The sequence below is a fragment of the Molothrus aeneus genome, chromosome 1 (assembly GCF_037042795.1).
Source record: "Molothrus aeneus isolate 106 chromosome 1, BPBGC_Maene_1.0, whole genome shotgun sequence".
NCBI classification, from domain to species: Eukaryota; Metazoa; Chordata; class Aves; order Passeriformes; family Icteridae; genus Molothrus; species Molothrus aeneus.
In genome coordinates, this window is record NC_089646.1 from 117,437,101 (window position 1) to 117,448,759 (window position 11,659).

General features: G+C 42.4%; 1 long non-coding RNA gene across 1 annotated transcript; it reads left to right on the top strand.

The window, feature by feature from the left end:
- The first annotated feature begins 391 nt into the window (after positions 1–391).
- Positions 392–9,035, top strand: LOC136565071 (uncharacterized). Its single transcript, XR_010784802.1, has 2 exons — positions 392–3,266; positions 7,319–9,035. It is a non-coding gene; the product is annotated as an uncharacterized lncRNA (long non-coding RNA).
- Positions 9,036–11,659: the final 2,624 nt, after the last annotated feature.

The following is an 11,659-nucleotide window of genomic DNA, read 5'->3' on the forward strand; positions in this document are numbered from 1 at the left end:
AAGAGGAGCGTGCGGAGGTTGCGAGGGACAGGCGGGGAGGGGGCGCAGCGTGTGGGCTCGGTGTGGGCAGAGCGGCGCGGAGCGGTGCCGGCGGGCGGCGGAGAGGCGTGCGGGCTTTGTGCGCTGGCCCGGGCGGTGGGGCGAGGCGCAAGGCAGCGGCTGGCGGGCGCGGAGAGCAAGGGGGGCGGCGGCGGCGGCGTGGGGTGTGCGGGGCAGCTTACGCGCGGGGGAGGGCGGCGGGGCGGCGGTGGCAGCGCGACGTGCGCCGGGCAGGGGCGTGCGCGGCCGGCACACCGGGGACGCGGCTCCGGGGGAGGCGGCGGCCGTGGCCGGGCCAAGCCGGCGGGTGCGGGGAGGGTGCGGGGGCGGGGAGGGGAGAGGCCGGGGTCCCCGCGCCGCCGGCAGCGGAAGTCTTTGTTCCGCGGGGCCTCGCCGGCGGTGGAACAAAGGAGCGGCAGCGCTGCTGCCGGCGCTGTCCCTGGTGCTGGCGGAGGCACCGCGCTCCCGCCGCGGGCCGCCGGACCGCTCGTCCCCGGTCGGGCAGACGCGCCCCGGTGGCACCGCGGTGGGATCGTCCCCGGCTGAAGAAAACCCGGCATCCCGACGGGAGTGAGCGGCGGGCAGGGCAGAGGTGCGGGAACGGCCGGAGAGCGGCTCGGCCCGAGCCTCCGCCGGGGCGCAGTGCACAGCCGCTGCCCCGGCGCCGTCCCCGAGCGGGTTTCCCCCGCACATCCTTCCCGCCGAGTCCCTCCCACCCCCCCTCTGAATCAGCCGGGTTAGAAGCAAGTCCTATGGGGGCTCTGTCCCGCTCCTATCCCAACTCCGTCCACAGCCATCTGCCGCGGCCTAATTCTGCTCTTCATCCATCAAACAGGGGCCACAGCCAGCCAGGGCAGGGGATGCTCTCAAAGGCTAAATGAGGCAAAACAACTAAGTAACAGCAGTAACCACAAGAACTGTAATGATAACAACACTCTCTGCCTGAAGGTCATAGAGCTTTGTCCTCTTTCTGATTGGTCTCAGCAGACAGCCTGACAGCAGTGGTTATTTTTTTTTACCAAAAACCGGATTGCAGATTGGACTGATCACCCTTCTCTGCAAAGGGATAAAAGGGGAGAATTCCTGTCCTTTCAGCAGCCTGTCACCTCTTCACCCCTGTGTAGTCACCCTTGCGCTGTCCAGCGGACAGATGAAGCACATGGGCTACTCTATTCTTTCCATTCAGATCACTGAGTTGGGGTTGAGTCTTTTGCCTGCTCCTGCCATGCCACACAACTGCTCTCATTTCTTCTGTTGAGATACCTGTTCACATATACACATCTACCTACACACATATAAGCACATTTCATGATTTCTATGTAGCATCAGTTTGCCACAATTTCTGTTCATCACTGCTTCATGCTTATATGTCCTTTGTAAGACCCAGCACTTCACAGGATCTCAGGGGAGCCAAGCAGAGAACAGAGGAAAATTCATCTTTTTCTGATCGCATGTGACCCAGGACGATGCACAGCAGAGATTGACCCTCACACAGGTAGAGAGAAGGGAAATATTTTAAATGCCTTGTGTCCTGAGTGACCTGAACCACTCAGTTAAACTGTTTGCAGGATTACAAACATGAGCTGACCACCCCTGCACTGAGGCATTATTTGCCCACATTTTACTTTTTTTTTTTCTTGGGTATCGGTGCTAAAGATTTGTTATAAACATTCTATAGTTCTGTAGCCAAAGAAACATAAATATGTAAGTGAATTTTCCACCACCAATCCCTCAATGTGGCTTTTAAGATACTTCTTAATGCCTGAAAAGAAATGGAACTTTCTTTGTAATGGGTGGAGCTTTCTTTTAGAAAGCTTCCAGAGACAGGGAACCTTTTTTGCCTTCTCAACTACAATAGCTGTGATAGCAGTGGTGATGAAGATGATGGAGCATGTAAAAAAGGGATGCAATGGAAGTCTGAAGACTGAGGTGATGAACTGTGCCATCTAGAGACGTGCCTTCCTGTTCCAATGTCATATTGCTGTTGTAGGCACATTGAGGTTCTGGTGGTTGCATCTGAAAGTAACCAACATTTAATATTCACCACTTTCCTTCCTGCTCTGAAAAAGGAATGAAAACCCTGCTCTCAGCAATTTTTCTTGGGGGTAGCCTCATTTCCGAGACTACCTCAGTCACAGCTCTCCACAGAGAGGAGTGGTGAATGCCGCCTGCCAGCCTCCCCTTGAGATAGAAGACAGCTATATCCCCCCTCCTCCACGCCTTTTTTTTTAAAAAAAGAACCCAGCTATTTTTCCTTTTTCCCTCCTCAAGCGACTCCCAGCCAGAATCCCAGGGGAAAAGCCTGTCCCCGGGGCTGCCGGGGCTGCGCCAGGCGGGGCCGGGCGGGCAGGGGGACGATCCGCCACCTTCTTCTCCTCCTCCTCCTCATCTTCCTCCTCCTCATCTTCCTCCTCTTCCTCTTCCTCCTCCACCCCTGCCCGGCCCCCGGCACTGCCGCGCCCCCTGGCGGCCGCGCATGGCGCCGCGTCCAGCGCAGCGCAAATCCCGCTCAATCCCAGTGCAGCACAAATCCCACGCAATCTCTGCGCGGCGCAGCGCTGCCTCCGAGGAGGAACCCAGGAAACCACGAGTATCCACCATCTCGAAGCAACATCCCGAATAAAAAATAACTTCAAAACGTCAAGCGCACGTCGTCCTAAGTGTTCTGCGATGTAGATCGTGAGAAGCGATGCTTTCATAGCTTCCCGGTGGGAATCGAGGCTATCTGTCTCATTTAAATTCAGAGCTAGAGAGTATCATCTGTGGCGTGAAAATATAAAGGGAAATGAGCTACTACCTGCTTACTGCAGCTGTTGAGGCAGTCTGGGACATCGGTCTTACTCAGGGACAAATTAGAGCAAGAGGCACAGTCAAGGTATTGTCAGTTTAAGACACAGTGTTTCTCAAAAAGTTAAAAGCCTTTAATTTAGCTTTTGAATTAGGAAGATTAAATACCAACATTTCATTTTGTTTCACTTGTCCTTCTGTACTCAAGGTGGTGGCTAAGAAAGGAGTAGAGTGCAGGTAAGTCAGGCAATAAGCAAAGCAAGCCCTCCAGCAGAATAAGCATTGTCCTACTGCCTCCATCCTGCAGAGCTGTGCCAGCAACAGGACCTTCCCCAGTCCCAGAGAGATGCAGAGGACAAGTAACTCATCTGGTGCTTCAAGGCCTGGTGCACAGTGGTGACTGCCATGGGGTGAGAGAGTCAATGAGCCAGCCAGCAAAGGTATGACATAAGACTCGTTTTCACACTCTGCACAAAATTCCTGGCATTTCTTTTTGTATTACTTAGCTCCTCTGATACTGATCAATTACCACAATAACTCAGGAGTGAGATAATAGAGACAGCAATTTGCAGTCTAACATGAATTAATTTTCACTTAATCTGGAAGTGCTTTAATAGCACGGTGGGCATTAATAGCGCCGTGCTACTCAATACTAAATATTTGTCTGCATCTGAAGTAGTCGTAAGAAAATCTTACTAGAAAAATCCAACAATCAGAAAACAGGGATGAAATACCAAATCTTAAATACACTGCTAGTATAAAATATTTGAAATTGTAAATTAAGGACAATTTAATTAGCACCAGGGAACTATTAAATTAACAGATGTGCTGTTCATGCTAAGGTTGGTTTATCATTTGCCGTATTGGAGTAATTCTGTTCATTAAGCGATTAAGTACAGGTTGCATGTTAAATAATATTAACTAAAATACACACTTAATATTTGTACAAAAGTACTTCAAATGCAATCTAAACTCTTTAACTCCATCACTAACAGGTTTTGCCTAAGTTTTTTGTACAAGGAGGTGAAAAATAAAATACTCTGTACAGAGGAATTTACTAGTATGTATTTGAACTGATCTTAATTAATGCGGCTGATAAAGAAGTTAGTAAGCAACGCAATACCATTCTTTGCTTAACAATTTTAACAAAGAATTACAGAATTATCTGAAGTATCTTACTTGGAACAAGGAAATAACTAACACATGTAGGTCTTCCTGACTTCAGAGGGTTACAGCTTAACACTATATCATTTTGCACAATCTGTATAAAATAACTCTGCAGTATTTTTGAACCTAAAACTTATGCCGTACATCATTCTTGTCTCACAAACTACACCTATTAGAGTTATTGATAGTATTTTTGGACCATTTAGAGATTTATGATTTTATTTACTGTTCTACATCCTGGGTGTGAGACATTCAACAGAGAAAACATTTTTTAATGAATGTGCAGGTCCCTGTAAAAGCTCTTACCTTCACACTGTTGTTTTTCAAACCTAATTAAGAACTTTTTGCTATTTGTTCTTCTTTAGAAAATTTACATGCAGCCTACTAATATTTGTGGATAAAATGAAAAGAGCAGCTTTTCATTATATGCACAAATCTAGACAGCAAATCTAAAGGCACAACCTTTACATTTTTTACTATGGACATTTCCAGGTAATCTACAGACTGAGTAAAGTCCATTAAAAATCAAGGACACTACTTCTTTCAAGCTAGAATAATTGGGATATATCTGACTTCTATTAAATTGAACAAAAGTATAAAAAATATGTAGCTGTCACTAATTAAAGCAATAATTAGTGACATGTTGACCCATTTTAAACTTTTATAGTTCCTCATCTCTCCTCTGTAGAGGGTTCTAAAAGCCCATCAGAAGAAATAATTTCCTCTAAAAGAATGCCAAAACCCCAAAAGAAAACAGAAAATTCAGTGGGTTTTTCTTCTTGCAATTCTTTTGCTCAAATTCAAACAATTAAAATGTCAGATTCCTCAGCTTAGTCAAACTGGTGACACCAGCTATCAGCCACAAGCATTTAAGAAATACACAGAAATCTGTCAGGCAAGATGAAAGAAATGTTAATTTTATCATGGTCAATATAAAATCAAGCCAACATATGTGCCCATTCAGATAGATCTGCTGCACTTATAAGTTTGCAAGCTTAGTTTTAGTAAGGTTAAGTTTTAGTAAGATGCAATACTAGACCGGGAGCCAGGTTTAAACACATGCAGTGAAGCATTGAAGAATGCAGGATGCAATACACCTTTGGAAAGCAATCCCATCCTTCCCTGCATGAGATCTGGGTTTAAGATGTGCTGCAGCACACACTGCACTCCCAGCCATGCTTCAGCCCCACAGCTCCATACTGGGACAAGAGAAGAGCTCCCACGTGCTCAGCACCCCACCAGGACAGGACAGACACTCCAGGACTGCTGAGACCCCTTGAACTGAAGGTTCAAACTACTCACACATGACCAAGGTCAGTGCTCACACCATACACTTAAGGCAGTCAATTAAATGCATCCTGGGCCTTCCTAAAATCATATACACACAAAATAGAGCATTAATCCTGGTTTTAAAGAAGAAACACATTATAATTGAAGAGATGTCCCAGAAACACTTTTTCTTGACTTCAAAAATGCAGGACTTCTAGAACATGATGTGAGAAAAAAATATAATGGCTTTAAAGACTGGGAATAATAGAGGAAGGATTTAATGTTGCTTGAGAATGTGGGAGATCACACTCTGGAATTAATGAAACTGTTCCGTGTTGTAATAAATTAGGACAACCAGTGGCTGGTGGCAGTAGGAGGAGTAGGACTTCGAATATTGTTTTGTTACATAGTATTTGTATGCCAGATGTGCGGTATTCCCCTGGAGGGGAAAAAAAAGTCATTGGGATGCTATTAGAGCAAATTACTTTCTGTTATAACCCTAGGTGTAGGCAAGCCTACACTGGGATTATGTACAGTGTGATCAGTTATGGTCAGGCACAGGGCTGCCAAGACAGCAAGGAGGGTGAGTAATCTCCAGTCATGAGCTGATCACAAGAACCTGATTTGTCAGCTCAGCAAAATGTAGTCAGAGGGGAGGTATGACAACAGTGGCAAACACCAGAGGAGAAACAACATTAGGATAGGCAGAGAAGTAATGTATTACAAGGATGTTAGCATTAACGTTATCTTTAAAAGGACCTCAACCCTAACATAGGCATAAAAGAATGTAAATTAATAAATAGCCTTCTCATCAGCTGGTGAAGGACAGGAAAAAATATTTTAAGACTGAGTAACTGAATTAAATTACTAGGAAGAGCATCTTCATTGTTTTCTCTAATATGTCAAAATCTCAAAAAAAAAAAAAAAAAGAAAAAGACAAATATAAAAAAAAAGAAAAAAGAAAAATATCAGAGATCTTATCCTGGATCAAGAAAAATTGATTAATGTATATTTCAGAGCCCAAAATCTAGTACAGTTGAAAAAAAAAAATGTTTTGAAAGAGAATGAAAAAAGAGAGAAAGAATGACAGCAATAGAAAAAGACAAAGAGACCAAGGAAAAAAAAGGGAAATCAAAGAGAAATGGGAAGAAAGTGAGAAAGGGAAAGAAAGAGAAGAATTTTCAAATAAAAGAAAATGTTCACAACAAGGTTTTTAAATTAATTTTTTCAAGGGGTTTTTTTATTTGGGTAATTTAACAAAACATACAATTTCACTGCTGGTTTCAATGAATCAGCTTTTCTTTCTTATAAACAGTGTTTAAAAATCCTAAATGCAGTGCTATACAAATAACTGTTTTTCCTTAAAGCATTCCTTCTGTTATTATGTGAAATTTTCATAATAAGATAGGCTTCAATAAATCAATAATATCATAAGCTTACAGGAACAGAAAATCCAGGTATGTTATGGCATTGTTAACATTGCTGGAACTAAATTCTCTAAATCAAGGGATTCAAAACCTTTATATTAATTTTTTTCTGATTAGAGATAAGCAAAGAGATAAGGAAAATGCAAAGATAACTTGTTTATAGATCTTGTGGTTTGACAGAAGAACATTTAATGAGGTTTATGCTATACTAACTGCAAGCAATCAAAGAAGGGCAGATCCTGGATATTTATGATTAAAGAGGCATCGGAGCTCAGATACAGTGTTTTTGTCAGTGTGGTGGTTTATATAGATTACACACAGGTATATATAGATTAAAAAATATGGATCAATAAATTCACCCCAGATATCAACGACATTAACATTAATGCATTTTCAAACCATTAGCAGTCCATAAAGTCACGTTACACCATGGTATATATTTTGGCAATCCATACATTTCATACAATTTTTTTATTATAATTTTCTCTCACTTTTGGAGACAAAGCACACATGAGAGAAAAGCCACGTAAAGATGTAAAAGTTTGAGGAAATCCTAAATACAGAGGTTAGAATTGAAAACGTGTGACTGTTTTTACCATCTCAAACTACAAACACTGCTGCCGTTTCAGATACAACACAGGAGCCTGCAAGATGAAGGCTGTTCTGTGGCTCAGATGGACGTGGAAGAGTGAAGATGAAAGACTACCCAAGCTCATCTGTATGAAAACTGTGAAACTGCTTGGAAAATGTGGGGAATATAGAAGCTGAGCATTTATTAGGAAAGCTTGCAGCTGATGCTGAGTAGGAACAAAGACTGAGATTCCCTACAAAGTTAAGTGAAGAGTAATAATTCTGCAATTTCAGAAGCTTATATGGCAACATGGAGAAGAACAGAAAGCAGACAATAATTCAAAGAGCAATAGAACTGTGAAAATTACTCTTTTTTTACCTTTAAATGCATTTTCTTCAGTCATGTATGCTCATTGTTTTGTGTTCCACTTAGGACATTTGTGCAAGCAAGCTTCTTTCCAGCAGCCATTAGTATTTTGTGGGCAAACACAAAAATCACTAGATTTTCACGTCTCCAGGCACACATTGTTTTGTTCAATTTTTTCAAGCACTCACCCTCTCAGAAGGGTGTAAGTAAGAGCAATCCTGCCCAGCAAGCAAGAACCACCGACGGGTCCCAAATGACTACGGGATGTCTTCGGAGAGTCTTTTTCTGATGAAAACTTGTCAGCAGAATCTGTGTTGGATTTCTGACTGCAGCATGTTTCTTCCTTGTGCCACATGTACTAGGATGAAGGGCAGAGAAGACAGTGATTTGGGATAAACCTTGAGCCCTGGGACTGAAACTCCAGCCGAAAGCCTGCCTTGAAGGAGGGGATATGGAAGTCTGCTAAGGAACAAGAGGGCAAATCCTTCATTCTGCTTATGTATGTCCAGACCTGGAATTTAGAAACACCATCAAAGGGAAGCAGTAGCTAAGTCCAGGCAGGAAAAGGCAGTGACAACACCTGTGAAGCAATTTCAAATATCAGAGCAGCCTTATCAGTGAAAGATAAAGATGGCTGATCTTTTTAAAATGCCCTTGAAAAATACCTACCAAATGTCTACCAAAGCAGAAAGCTGGTTTTGAATCTGCTAGAGTTTCAAGGCAACACTAAATTATTGTGTTACACATCGACTCCTTAACTAATACAACACAAATCAATATAATGCACACTAGTATATCATATATTCCTCATCCAAAACTCTACATTTCCCTGTCACATTTCAGCCTTTACATCCTATAGCAAGTGATTCCTATGTTTTCCTTAATTTTAAAAACGTAGCAACCTGGTCATACTAGCAACCACTGCTCTTGTGGCTGGGAAGGACAAGGTGGGGTTTTTACCATCAACAATGTTCAGTGTTAGGAGTAAAGCTGGGAGGGATGAACCCCACCCCTAGGTGAGATGGATTGGAGCTAGAATGCCCAAGCTGCACACAGATTTGCCATGCCCTCCTGTCCCTGCTGAGAGCTGACATGATTAGAAAGTGATTATATTGGGAGAGAAGGATTAGCTGACATCACACTAACAGATCACATTTTCTGACGGTTCTGTAGGAAAAAGCTAAGGAGAGATGGAGAGGTTCTGGGGATCCAATTTAGCAGAACTGAATTTCCTACTTTTTCAGTTTGCCTAACAGTGAGAGAATACACAGTGATATATGGAGGAATGTTAACGGGGTCAAAAATAGTCTGAACTCCCCCAAAGAAGCAGCTTCAGAAAAACAAAACCCTGGAAAATTCCCAGAAAGAACTTAAGAATATGATCAAGATGAATAAAAAAAGTGACTCGACACTCTTTAGTTAAAAGTCTTCCTCATTCTGGCTCCTGGTTATGAATTATTTAGAAGGTGTTTGGAAAACATCATCGCTTATGGAAAAAAATCTGCATCTCTAAAGGGATCACAGATTTGTGAACAGGATCCTAATTTATTATTTCAATATACCATCTCAAGGGTGCCCAGCTACTGAAACAAGAAAAAGTAATTATAAGATGTTTATTTATCCAGTTTTCTTCTATTTTTTTTTCATCCAAATACAGTGCAATAGACTTGACTACCCCTCCTCCAGACAGCTCCCAGAAGGGCTTGTGAAGACAATATGGCACAGCAGGGTCTGCAGAACCACCAGCCAGCCTCAGACACAGCAATTCCCAGACAACTGGCATTGAAATTCAACAATATTTACAGTCTTCCATCTAATGGCTGGTTCTCACCATGCAGAACTCCAAAGATAGTCACTTAGCTGGTAAGCCCACACTTCAGCACTGGTACTCAGTCTGGGCTTCAGTGACTCCCTATCTAAAGACCTTGAGGTCTGCCTACCCTGGCAGAAGCTGAAAAGCACATGTCTATACATCCATCACACAGCCCTTGGGCAGGTTGTGTCCCCAGTGTCAGGGTTTAGAAAGCCCCAGCACTGCTTCTCAGCTCCCAGTGTAGAAAAGCTGTGACCACCACAGAATTGGTCATTAGGGAAGCTCTCTTATTTGAAGTGAAAAAAGTATTTTTGCAGGTCAAGCCCTGGCAGGACAGGGGAGAAATGTTACAAACATTACATTTTCAGGAATAATTCATGTGATTCTCTCTGCTGCACTCTGTTACTTATGTGATACAATTGTGTTTTTAGCAAAGTAAAAGCAGTAGGGACTACTTTATTGGCACAGTTAATATATGGGCAATAGTCCAAAGTGACACATTTTCTAAATTTTATATGGGCAGATATCTTAGGAGCTCCATAAGAATCAGAGCTGCTAATAAACTTCTAAGAACAGCCTTGGGTATTAAATAGGCATTATGAGAAAATCTGGAAATTCATGTGAAGAACTCTGCCAGTTCACTTTAGCATTGTCATAAACTTCTTAGTCTATGACTTTTTCCCTTTTTTCATTATTAGTCTGTCTGAAAGTGGTTCAGAAAGGGGAAACTAAAAACCTGGTCAAGCATGCTATTGGGAAGTACTATTATATACCAAATTTTCCTATCAGGGCTCAATTCTTCAAACTATAGCAGCACGTTGGCAGGATATATGCTTATTTGTTCCCAGGTGTTACATTTGGACATCATGTGCATGTAGTATACATAGGAGGATGGATGGATGGATGGATGGATGGATGGATGGATAGATAGATAGATAGATAGATAGATAGATAGATAGATAGATAGATAGATAGATAGATAGATGTGTTTGTGCATATATATTTATATACACACATACCTTTATAACACATCTACTAAAACAAAGGGACCTAGAGAAGTGTGAAGCTTTAAAATATAGAATTTGCAGAAGAAAAGAAAAAATCTTTCAAAACACTTAATTCTAAGTTTTCTTCTATTGCTCCTTTCACCAAAGTAAATGTGCTTCCACTATATTTAACTTACTAAAGCCTGAAGACAACTATGGTGTTTAAGTTCTGATCAATTTCCTTTCTTACTGAATCAGTTCACAAAAGCATTTGAAAAAACACTCATGGATATTCTTAGTGGTAAGTGACTTCTTGAATCAGTTTAATAATTTAAAGTAATATTAATAAACCTTATTTAATAAACAATTACATTTAGTATCCACTCATAATGCAGTACTGCTCTTATATTGTTTCACGTTTCTCTGTTTTTACTGCTAATAGTAGTAGTAATAATAGAATGCAAAAGTTGACTTCATGTTTTTGATAGTCAGGGCTTAATATGGCTTTGAAGACCCTCATTTTCTGAAGCACTCAACTTCAGAAAATCAAATTTGAGGCCCTACATCAATGATTTTTTTTGTAAAACTTGACTTGATCTTCTAGGCAAGCCATTATACTCATAGCAACACACAATACCTTCCAGTTTGACTCTGTGGTCTCCTAACCATGGATTGTGTTGTGAGTAGTTATTGGAACTGGTAACAAGTTGTTACCAGTTCCAATAACTACGAGCACGCATATGGTTTTTGTTGGGTTTTGTGTGTGTGTCTGTGTGTGTACAAGGTGGAAAATGGTGCTTGCTGATGTGAGGTGTCCTCCTTTTTCCCCAAGGCTCAGTCAGACAAGTTTCCATAAGTAAACAGATTTTCCTAAAACACTCTCCATCACTTTGCTTTCTTTTCTGCAAAAACCATGTGTCTTAAATTCAAGAATGGGGTGAATTCTGTGTCCAAGTCCTTCTGCAGAAGAACTGTGGGGACAGTACAGTCCAAGAACAATGCAGGAAGGAGGAGGACCATCCACCAAGCCTCACAGTCTGATGCCCAGCCCAGTGGTCCCTGGTGTGCTCCAGCACAGGGCTCAGGATTGTCCTCTTCCTAACAGAGGATGAGGGCATTTCCACTTTCTCCATCAACTCCCCTAGCCATGCACACCCTCTCTTCCACTGCTCTGTCAGTGCTGGAGCTGCAATGGGAATCTCCCTTCTTGAGGGCCAATTCATAATGTGCAGGG